Here is an 11,466-nt window from a genome sequence, read left to right on the forward strand (position 1 = left end):
AGCGTTATACACTGGCAAAAAAAAAAAAAACCCTTGTAAAATCCATGCTTAATAGTGTGGTATTAATTGGGTTTGGGGGTTTATTCCAAGGCTGCGCCCTGTGTTTTTCAATAAGTACCTTCAGCATGTATTGCCCTCCCTAATTCGCTTTCAAATAACAAATACCAAAGGTGCCTTGTTGCCACTGCCCCTGCCATTCCCTCCGTGATACTTCTACCCCCGTAACACATCCAAATACAAACAACATCAGATATTCTAATAAAACCCAATGGCCAAGGCCTTCACATTTTAATAATGTAATTAAATATTGTTTAAAAAATTAGGTTAAAGGTTCAAAATATCCTATCTAAGAAAACAATTAAATAAAAAACAAACTAGTCCATAAAAAGAAAAGTATACAATATCACTACAAATAAGCCTCAAAAATCTAAAATTAAAATTAGTGGATTTTATAGCGGGGTTAATATAAAAGCCATCTTAGGGGTCTATAATATGTCATAAAAAAGGTCCTTATTGTTTTTGGTTGCCCAATTAGTAAAGAACCAAATTCATATTTAAAAAAGGGTGTGTTCTGCCACCAAAAATTTACCTGTACTAAAATAGTCCCAGTAATTAATAACCTAATCTGTACCATGTTGCAAAATACCCCTCCTATGCTATTCATGTCAATGCTTCTTAAAAGTATTTTAAATTATATAAACAACAAATGTGGTATGGTACTTTACTAAAATAAATGTGTTAAAGTAATAGTAATTAATGCTATATTAAAAACTATAAAATTTACCCTTGCCCTATTTAGCTTTCAGGTCACATATATCTATCCCAACTGCTCCAAAAAAGCTGCCATTTGGTGAGCAGAGCAAAGCGCCCGTGTCTCCTCTAAAAAAATATTGGGTCAAACACCTGTCAAGTGGGGCCAATAGTGCAGCAGCAATTGAAAACATTTATAGAAGCCAACAACATAATAAAAAATCAGGGCAGCTAAAAAAGGCCACTAGTCTTATGACTGAAGCACAGTTAACCAAAGTGCAAGCTGAAATGGGTAAATTACATGTTATCTCCGCCCTTAGGTTAATAACCCAAAAGCTGTTAATAAAAATGGTATTAAATATCACTAAGGCAAAAAAAATTGCAATAAAATCTGGCATGTTCAAAATTTCCTAAATAACCAGCTAATGGCCATTCACAGTGACTTTAAGCACCAGGCCTGGCCCACTGCCCTTACTCGTGCTTCAAAAGTGCCATCTGATCTGTGGCCGTAAAAACAAACTTAAACGTTTTAAGGGTAAAGTTGCAGGCACTCGCAGTGCTCCTGCCAAGCCTACGGGCCGGTGAAAGGGGTGTGGGCTCCCACATACCAAATCCTGCCGGGTCCGTAAAAACAATGCATAGAACATGAAACAATTCACGGTAATATTAAAAAAATTAATTCCCCTGGTATGCCGAGCCAATTTGTTGTCAGTGCTCCTAAAATAACACCCAATGTTTACATAAAAATAAAAAGCCAATAAACATTTTTGGCCTTTAAAGCCCCCACAGCCTCAGTGCGTACAAAAGCTAAAGCCAAAAAAAAAATTTGTCACTGTTTCTAACAGCGTTTGTTAAAAAAGTAGAAAACAAAAACCGACCCTAACAAAACACCTGCTCTTCCAAGCTAGTTACAGCTGTGTAAACGTTAAGGTCACCATTTGCAAAACATACATTTTAATTTCACCATTGCTGCAAAAAATCCTTATCTATTGGTCTGCAAATAAAATCCTATAATTAAATCTTAGGCTTCAAATACCCTTTCATTAAACCACCTTAATACCTGACCAATTCCAAAACCTACACTCACTCCTACCAAAGGTTCAAAAAATCTCTAAATTACAAGGCCAAATCTATGTGCTTCAAAATATATATCAAATTAAAAAACATGCCTTTCATACCATCTATAAAGCATTTATCTTATGGACTAATTATAATATATTGTGCTATGCAACTAAGGCTACAAAATAACTCCAGCATATTATTACACTACACACATTAATGTTTGTATTGTTTTTGTTTAATTAAAAAATATGTTATTGTTGTTATAAAAAACAGAATAACAAAAATACTTTTCATGTTCATACTAATTATGCATTATCGTTACATCCAACCAAAAGTTATGGAGCCGATCCTTTTAATCTAATATCAAAAATACAAGGTCTAACAAAATAAAAGTTTAAAAATGATGGTTGGGCTAAAAGCACTGAAGAGGGGAGTGTGAAAGTAAAAAAGGGCATTTAAGTGCAGCCATCTTAGTTCTGTTAAAAAAAAAAAAAAAAAAGCAAAAGTCAGGGTAACTCTAACCCCTAAGAACTCAAAACTTCTAAAGTCAAAACTGGTGTAAGCGTACAAAAATTGCAAAGCAAAAACCTTGCCTTAAAAGAACAATAAAATGTAATTGTAGCAAAAACATGTTAAAAACAAATACAATATAAAAAATGTATAGACAAAGCAGAGCTTTATGTAATAAAAAGGTATAAATACTTGCTTTACATTGTTTATACTTTAAAAATTTGCATAAAAACAGACACCCTGTCCAAACGGCTGTCTTCCTTCTTGCAATTGCCTAAAAATAAAACTGTCTCTAACTTGTTGCATGCAAACTAAAAGTAAGAACTTGTCTTCTTCCACAGTATCCATTTGTTCTTGTGTCCACATTGGTACTGAGCTTAAAGAATTCCTCTCCCTCCATGGTATTTATCCCTCCGATGTATTTACAGAGAGCAATCACATGTTCCCTCAGCCTTCTTTTGGTTAGGCTAAAGCAGCCAAGCTCCTTGAGTCTCCTTTCATAAGACAGGTTTTCCATTTCTCGGATCATCCTAGTAGCTCTTCTCTGTACCTGTTCCTGTATCCTTCTTAAACATGGGAGATCAGAACTGCACACAGTCTTCCAGATGAGGTCTCACCAGTGCCTTGTAGAACGGTACTAACACCTCCTTATCTCTACTGGAAATACCTCGCCTGATGCATGCCAAAACCGCATTAGCTTTCTTCACGGCCATATCACATTGGTGGCCCATAGTCATCCTGTGGTCAACCAATCCTCCAAGGGCCTTCTCCTCCTCTGTTACTTCCAATTGATGCATCTCCAGCTTATAACTAAAATTCTTGTTATTAATCCCTAAATGCATGACCTTACACTTCTCACTATTAATTTTCATCCTATGACTATTACTCCAGTTTACAAGGTCATTCAGGTCTTCCTGTATGATATCCCAGTCCTTCTCTGAATTGGCAATACCTCCCAGCTTTGTGTCATACACAAACATTATTAGCATACACTCACTTTTTGTGCCGAGGTCAGTCATAAAAAGATTAAATAAGATTGGCCCCAAAACCGATCCCTGAGGAACTCCACTGGTAACCTCCCTCCAGCCTGACAGTTCACCTTTCAGTAGGACCCTCTGTAATAATTTGTATTCTTGAACTAATAATTCCCCATGTGGCACCGTAACAAACGCCTTACTGAAATCTAGCTAAATTAGATCCACTGTGTTTCCTTTGTCTAAAAAATCTGTTACTGTCTCAAGGAAGGAGATCAGGTTGGTCTGGCACCATCTAACTTTTGTTAAACCATGTTGTATTTTGTCCCATTTACCATTGACCTCAATGTCCTTAACTACTTTCTCCTTCAAATTTTTTTCTATACTACAGATGTCAAACTAACAGGCCTGTAGTTACCCGGATCACTTGTTTTCCTTTCTTAAAAATAGGAACTATGTTAGCAATTCTCCAGTCATGTGGTACAACCCCTGCGTTTACAAATTCATTAAAAATTCTTGCTAATGGACTTGCAATTTCATGTGCCAATTCCTTTAATATTCTTGGATGAAGATTATCTGGGCCCCCCATTTAGTCCCATTCAGCTGTTCAAGTTTGGGTTCTACCTCGGATATGGTTATCTCTACCTCCATAGCCTCATTCCCATTTGTCATGCTACCATTACCCTAAGATCCTCATTAGCCTCATTAAAGACAAAGGCAAAGTACTTGTTTAGATATTGGGCCATGCCTAGATATCCTATGATTCTATGATTATCCTTAACTTCCACTCAGTCCTCAGTGTTTAACTGTCCCACTTCTTCTTTCTTTGTTTTCTTCTTATTTATATGGCTATAGAACCTTTTACTATTTGTTTTAATTCCCTTTGCAAGGTCCAACTCTATATGGCTTTTAGCCTTTCTCACTTTATCCCGACATGTTCTAACCTCAATAAGGTAGCTTTCCTTGCTGATCCCTCCCATCTTCCATGCCCTGTATACTTTCTGCTTTGTCTTAATCACCTCTCTGAGATGCTTGCTCATCCAGCTTGGTCTACAAGTGCTGCCTATGAATTTTTTACCCTTTCTTGGGATGCAGGCTTCTGACAGCTTCTGCAACTTTGACTTGCAGGAATCCCAGGCCTCCTCTGCCTTTAGATCCATAAGTTCTTCAGTCCAATCCACTTCCCTAACTAATGTCCTTCATTTTTTTAAAGTTAGCCCTTTTGAAATCAAAAACCCTACTCACAGATCTATTTTTTGTTATCCTTCCCTTCAGGTTAAGGTGAATTGGCTCATGATCACTGGAACCAAGGGTGTCCCCTACAACCATTTCTTCTAGGAGGTTCTCACAACTTACCAAAACCAAATCTAAAATGACATCCCCAGTTGTTGGTTCAGCAACTACTTGATGAAGGAATTCATCAGCTATCGCATCTATTAAAATCTGAGCCCTATTATTATTACTAGCACTTGTCCTCCAGTCTATATCTGGGAAGTTAAAGTCTCCCATGAGCGCACAGTTCCCATGAGTATTTACTTCATTAAAAACATTAAAGAGGTCTCTATCCATAGTGTGGAAGAAAACATGAGTTTTTCATTGTGTCCTCCACCGCTTGGGTCACCACCACTGCTGCCTCTGTGTCTGTCTTTCTCTTCTCACCTCAGTCCTTCTCCTCCAGCAGAACTCCCCCTCAACCTCCCCTGTCTCCAGCTCTGGTGGCTGGCTCCTCTGCCGCTGCAGCCACCTACACTCCTTCCGGCCAGATGAGGGATTTCAAAACGTTCTGAAGAGTGCGCAGAAATGGGTAGAGGAGCTTCACACTGAAGCTATTTCCCCACCCATTCAAGAATACAAGAGTCACCAAAGAAGACGACATTTTGTATATGAGGCACGGGAGAATCTCATAAGAGACCCCAAACAACAATTCAAAGCTGAATTCTTTAACCGGGTGCTAGACTGTGCGATACAATCCGTTGCAGAACGTTTCATGCAGCTCAAGGATCACAGCAGCATATTTGGGATGTTGTAGGATGTTCCCTCCTCACTGTACTGTACTCCTCACTGTACCTGAAGAAGACCTAAACCAGCAATGCAGGACACTAGAGACCGTGTTGACACATGACGACATGTGCGATATTGATGCAAGTGATATAGGTGATGAACTGAAAGCCCTTTTCAGATACATTCAACAGGATCAACTCCAAAGGCTGTTCTGGAATATACGTGCACAAATAAGATGACCACCATCTTTCCAAATTATTTTGTGGCTCTGTGCATACTTCTAACACTTCCTGTAACAGCTGCCAGTGGAGAACACAGCTTCTCCAAGCTGAAATTAGTAAAATCACATCTACGCTCCACAATGACCCAGGAGAGGCTAGTCGGCCTTGCAACCATCTCAATAGAGTATGAGTTGGCCCAGACTGTGGACCTTCAGGAAGCAGAAGCAGTTCAAATCTCTGCAACTAAGAAGGCACGGAAGCACCACTTTGATTATTCAAACATCAAAATGCCAGTGTTAACTTTCAAATGCCTGAACAGCAAATGTAACTTTTCTTGTCTGCATAGTAAAGTGTACTGACAATTTTTGAACAAGACATTTAAAGTTGTTAGTTCTCCTTTATTGGGGTAGGTAGCAGAGCAGTACCACGGGCGGAGTAGAACAGAAAGAAGGCAGAATTGAGACCTTTCAAAGTTTTGGCCCAAGCAAGGGGGCATGGGGGTGTCATTTGAGCTCCCCGCCTGATAGGGTGACCAGACAGCAAATGTGAAAAATCAGGAGAGGGGGTGGGGGGGTAATAGGAACCCATATAAGAAAAAGACCCAAAAGTCGGCACTGGCCCTATAAAGTTGGGACATCTGGTCACCCTAATGCCTGAGGTGCCAAAATGTTGTGGGCCGGCCCTGCCGGCAGGTGCAGTGTATTGAATAAAACGAACACATACAAAACAGGATGTGATTGAAGAGAATTAGTCATTAAATAACTTATTTCTCTTCTGTTTATCTTGATGGAGGTATTAAATCAGGAATCACAGACTCTGCGAGCCCCAAAGCTGTGGGAGAAAGGTGGCATAAATCCCGAGTTGGAATTAGACTTTCAACAAACCAGAGAGCCAGAGGAGACAGACCTTCCCCAAGACAATGTCCTCTTATCGCCCTTTGTTCTGTAGTGGCAGTGAACATGGTTAGAAGAGATTGGCACTGCCAGGTGTGAATGGGGCTTGTGAGAGTGAACTATTTTCATTGTATTCTGCAGATAATATCGCTCAGATTCAAAAGGAGATGCCGAGTTAACTCGAGCTACACCTTATGCATTGCCCTAACTCGACTCCTGTCCACACAGAAAAACCCTTAAGATGTGCTGCTAATAACTCAAGTGAGCTGGCCCCTCGGGGCACAGGCTAAACCCTAAGTTAGCACAACTCACCAGCTAACATGATCTTTCTGTAGTATGGATGCACGCTAGCTGCACTTGAGTGCTTCTAATTCTCCAATGCCTTCCCACTCTTCCCCCTGTGTCCCAAGAAAGGACAGACAAGTTCTCCCACCATCCACTGGGAAAGAATCCATACAGTGGCTCAGCTCACTGCTGGGCAAAGAGCATTGGGATGAGCTCCTAAAAGTCTCAGTGCCCCACCTGAGTGAGTGCAGTGCCAGTCTGGAAACAGCAGGACCTTTGTTTATTCACAGTGCGGCTCTTCTCATGTGAGAGAGGCTGACTCAAGCCCAGTAACTGAGTGTAGAAAACTCAGGTTAACTCTGCAGTGAAGACAAAGCCTCAGCTCTTTCAGCTGACAGGGATCTATTCTACCACAGTGGTTCTCAACTGGGGGGTCTGTGGCCCTGTTGGAGGGGGGGTGTCACAACAATAAAGAGAGACTGGGAGTGGCTACGTCATTATGGAAGGTAGCCTATTTCCCCTTGTTTTTTCCTACCCACCCCCCCGACGTTCTGGTTAAACTTGGATTTAAACTTGGAGAGCGGTCAGTTTGGATGAGCTATTGCCAGCAGGAGAGTGAGTTTGTGTGTGTGGTTTTTGGAGGGGGGTGAGGGGATGAGAGAACCTGGATTTGTGCAGAAAATGGCCCACCTTGATTATCATGCACATTGTGAAGAGAGTTGTCACTTTGGGTGGGCTATTACCAGCAGGAGAGTGAGTTTTTGGGGGGGGGTGGAGGGTGAGAAAACCTGGATTTGTGCTGGAAATGGCCCAACTTGATGATCACTTTAGATAAGCTATTTCCAGCAGGACAGTGGGGTGGGAGGAGGTATTGTTTCATGATCTCTGTGTGTATATAAAGTCTGCTGCAGTTTCCACGGTATGCATCCGATGAAGTGAGCTGTAGCTCAGGAAAGCTGATGCTCAAATAAATTGGTTAGTCTCTAAGGTGCCACAAGTCCTCCTTTTCTTTCTCCCTACACATTTACTGTAATAACTCTAACTTCCCTTTTAACTAGAAATCCCCCTGCATTCAGCTTCCCTCAGTGCTGTTACAGCCTCTCCCACCCCAGCAGTTACCGAGCTGTGGCCCGTTGTGCCTGGGCACCCCAGCAGGAGCCACCGAGGTTCAGGGCTCCCTGGAGCCTTTTTACTGCCCCAGCGCCCCCATCCCCTGTGCTGAGCTGCTCGGAGAGTGCAAACCTTTCTTCTAGACTGGATGGATGTTCTTCAAACTGTTATTAACATGAAAGATCAGTGAACTGAGGGTGTGTCTGTGTCTCTCCAGCCTCTCGCTCTCCAAAACAGAGGACTGTATGTTTCTGAGCGTGTCTTCTCTCAGTTCGGAGACGTTCCTTCACATTCCCAGGCCAGGCCGTGTCGGTAGCAGTCAGAGAGACGGGGGTCAATGGCAGCAGGAGGGGACGGCTCTCTTTCACTGAATGAGAATGTGGGAGGCTTGCAACCCATGAAACAAAGAGCTAAAAATAATGAGGTGATTTATGAAAGGGGCCCCCGCTGTTACCCCAGCATTATGACTGAGACTGGGGTATGAATGAAGCCCAGTTTGTCCTCCCTTACAGGGGGGATCCCAAGCGTGTGACAAATGCTCCAGACCTCTCCCCTGGAGCCCCACAGAGGGGGAGCTGCAATGACTGGGGCCTCTTGTACCCAGCTCTTGCCCCACCCTGCGCAGCACCAGAGCCTCCCGCTTCCCCTGCCGGCTCTGGGGCTGGGCCCAGACCCCTCCCTGACCCTGCAGCCCGGGCTCCCAGCACAGCCACAGCCCTGCCCAGGGGTCTGCAAGCCCTGAGGAGCCCTTTATAGCCCCCCCGGCACCCAGGCCAGCCCCTGATTGGCTGCTCCATTATCCTCTGTGCAAATTAGCTCCCACCCCCGAGGCTAATGAGGGCCCAGGTGGCTGTAAGGGGGGAGGGGAGCTTGGCATGTCCTGGGGTGACAGTTAAACCGACACAGCAGAGTCACCCTGTGGAGCTGGGGGTCACTAGGGAAGGGAGGGGGCAGTTCAGGGGGGGGCTGAGGTGCAGGAGGGGCTGCAGGGGTCAGGAGGTGGGTTCAGGGGAGCAGAGGGGGTTGGGGGTTCATACAGGGCTCATTAGGGGGACTGAGGAGGGGGCCAGGATGGGGGAGGGGCAGAGTCCAGGCATGGGGTAGATTTGGGGGGCAGAGTTGAGGGGATTGTTGAGGAGGGGGAAGTTCAGGGGCAGTTTACAGGGGTCAGTGTTGGGGAGGGGGAGAAGTTCAGGCTGACTCCCTCCCTCCCCAAGGCAGGGCTGTGGGGCACAAACTGGCTTTATTAGCAGGCAAGGACTTTCTCCTCCTCCCAGCCCCATGCGGTTTGGGGCTGGGGGCACAGAGGTTGGAGCAGGGGAGGGGTGTTATCAAGCCAAAGGGCGGGGGGTTGTTTGCTTCAGGGCAGGGAGCAGAATGGGGCGGGTGCCGTCCAAAGGGCAAGCGAAGGAGATGGAAGCAGGAGGCGGCAGGTGGCAGTTCAGGGGGCATGAGGGACAGGAGGGGGAAAAGGCTTTTTGGGGGTGACTGAAGGGCAGGAGGTGCAGGGCGAGGCAGGGTGTCAGGAGGCGGATTCAGGGGAGTAGAGAGGATTTGGAGGGGTTAGTAGAAGACCCATGGGGAGATTTGTGGGGGGAGGGTGTGGGAAAGGTCAGATTACAGGAACTGTTGCTGCTTCCCCCTGCCCCCCCTCCCCCCAAATCAGCCCAGCTGGGCCCCTCTGCCCTGGGGTGGGGAACTCGCACGATGGGGCTGCTTGCACTGCAGCCCCAGCCCCTGCTAGGGTGCCCAGATAGCAAGTTTGAAAAATCGGGACAGAGTGTGTGTGTGGGGTAATAGGCACCTATAGAAGAAAAAGCCCTGAATATTGGGACATCTGGTCACCCAAGCCCCTGCAGCGTCCCTGCCCCAGGAGACCTGTTGCCCCATCACCCCCAGGCCGAGCTGTGGGAAGGGAGACCTGAGCCGCCCCAAGGAGGGAGGCCGGAGAGCCTCAGTGCAGCAGCAGGAGGGGAGAAGAGCCCAGTGCTGGGAGCAGCGGAGAGACAGAGCCCATATGTGAGGTGTAAGAATTGGATGGGGAGAGGTGGGAATTAATGATCACCTGGAGAGTGGGAGGCCCTGAGTGGCAACACTAGGATTGGTCGTGTTCTCTGTGTTTATTATTGACCTGGAATAACGGACTAAAAACTTGAGATAGGAAAACTTGCCCGGGCCACCGAATTCTTTTGTTTGGGTGGATTGTGAGGAATTTCAAAAAGAGCTTGATAATGTCAGGCAACATTCAATGTGTCTGTGCAAGGTGCTGCCTTTCAAGAAGGCTGACTTAAGAAAATTCAGGGAGTTGGTAGGTAAGATCCCTGGGTAGCAAGTCTAAAGGGAAAAACAGTTCAAGAGTTGGCAGTTTTCCAGAGACATTTTTACTTGCCTGTAGCAAGGCGAAGGCTCACCGGCATAGCGCCTCCTGCTGGTCATCTTGGAAGTTAGCTCTTCAGCACTGGGAGCCCCCTCTGCAAGCTGGTGTCTTGCCTGCCTTAGGGCCCCCATATCCCTCCTGGACCTCAGTGCCCTTTTACCTTGGGGTGCTGCCCCCTAGCTGTACCCCCACACTCTGGGTCTCCCCTCCCAGGGGAACCCCCAACCCTCTAAACCCACCTTGCCTCAGTGGCTACTGCCAGTCATCATCTAGCCCCTGCTCACTGGGGCAGACTGCAGTCTGTAATGGCTACTCATCATTGGCGAGGGGGTAGGACCTGCTGCCTTTGCCTATCCCCAGGCTGCCCCTCTGCCTCCCCAGTACCTTTCTTAGGCCTTCAACAAGGCCTCAGCCTGGGGATTTAACCAGGCTGCTGCTCCCCAGCTCCCTTTGCCCTTCCCCAGCACTGCTCCACTTCAGGTACATTGCTCCCAGGCAGCTAGCCCTTCTCTCTCCAGGGCTAGAGTGACACTCCTCTCACTTCTGGCCCCAAGCCCTCTTATAAGGGCCAGCTGGACCCTGATTGAGCTGGCCACAGCTGTGGCTGCTTCCCGAATCAGCCTAGCCCAGCTACAGCCCTCTCCAGGGATGCTTTTAACCCCTGTTTTACTGGAGTGGGGCAGTTGCCCCATTACAGGGCCTAAAAGAAAACTATTCCACTGCATAGGAAAGATAGGAAGTATAGCCAGAGACCATGCTGGCTTAACCAGGAGATCCTCAATGATCTAAAAATCAAAAAATTGTTGTACGTAAAGTGGAAACTAGGTCAAATTACGAAAAAGGATGAACATAAATAACACAAGTCTGTAGGGACAAAACGAGAAAGGCCAAGGAAAAAAACAGATCATAGCTAGAGACATAAAGGGTGACAAGAAAACATTCTACAAATACGTTAGAAGCAAAAGGAAGATCAAGGACAGGGTAGGCCCATTACTCAATGAAGAGGGAAAAAACAATAACCGAAAATGTGGAAATGGCAGAGGTGCTTAATGACTTTTTTGTTTCAGTGTTCAAGAAGAGGGTTAGTGGTAATTGGACATCTAGCATACTGAATGCCAGTGAAAATGAGGTGAGATCCGAGGATAAAATAGGAAAAGAACAAGTAAAAAATTATTTAGACCAATTAGATGTCTTCAGGTCACCAGGGCCTGATGAAATGCATCCTAGAATACTCAAGAAGCTGACTGAGGAGATATCTGAGCCATTCGTGATTATCTTTGAAA

At 45.4% G+C, this 11,466-nt stretch overlaps 1 pseudogene; it reads right to left on the reverse strand.

The window, feature by feature from the left end:
- The window catches only part of LOC140904797 (up-regulator of cell proliferation pseudogene), a 72,740-nt pseudogene extending 62,498 nt beyond the window's left edge, over positions 1-10,242 (reverse strand).
- Between the last annotated feature and the right edge of the window lie 1,224 nt (positions 10,243-11,466).

Source organism: Lepidochelys kempii, chromosome 6, assembly GCF_965140285.1.
Source record: "Lepidochelys kempii isolate rLepKem1 chromosome 6, rLepKem1.hap1, whole genome shotgun sequence".
Classification (NCBI taxonomy): Eukaryota; Metazoa; Chordata; order Testudines; family Cheloniidae; genus Lepidochelys; species Lepidochelys kempii.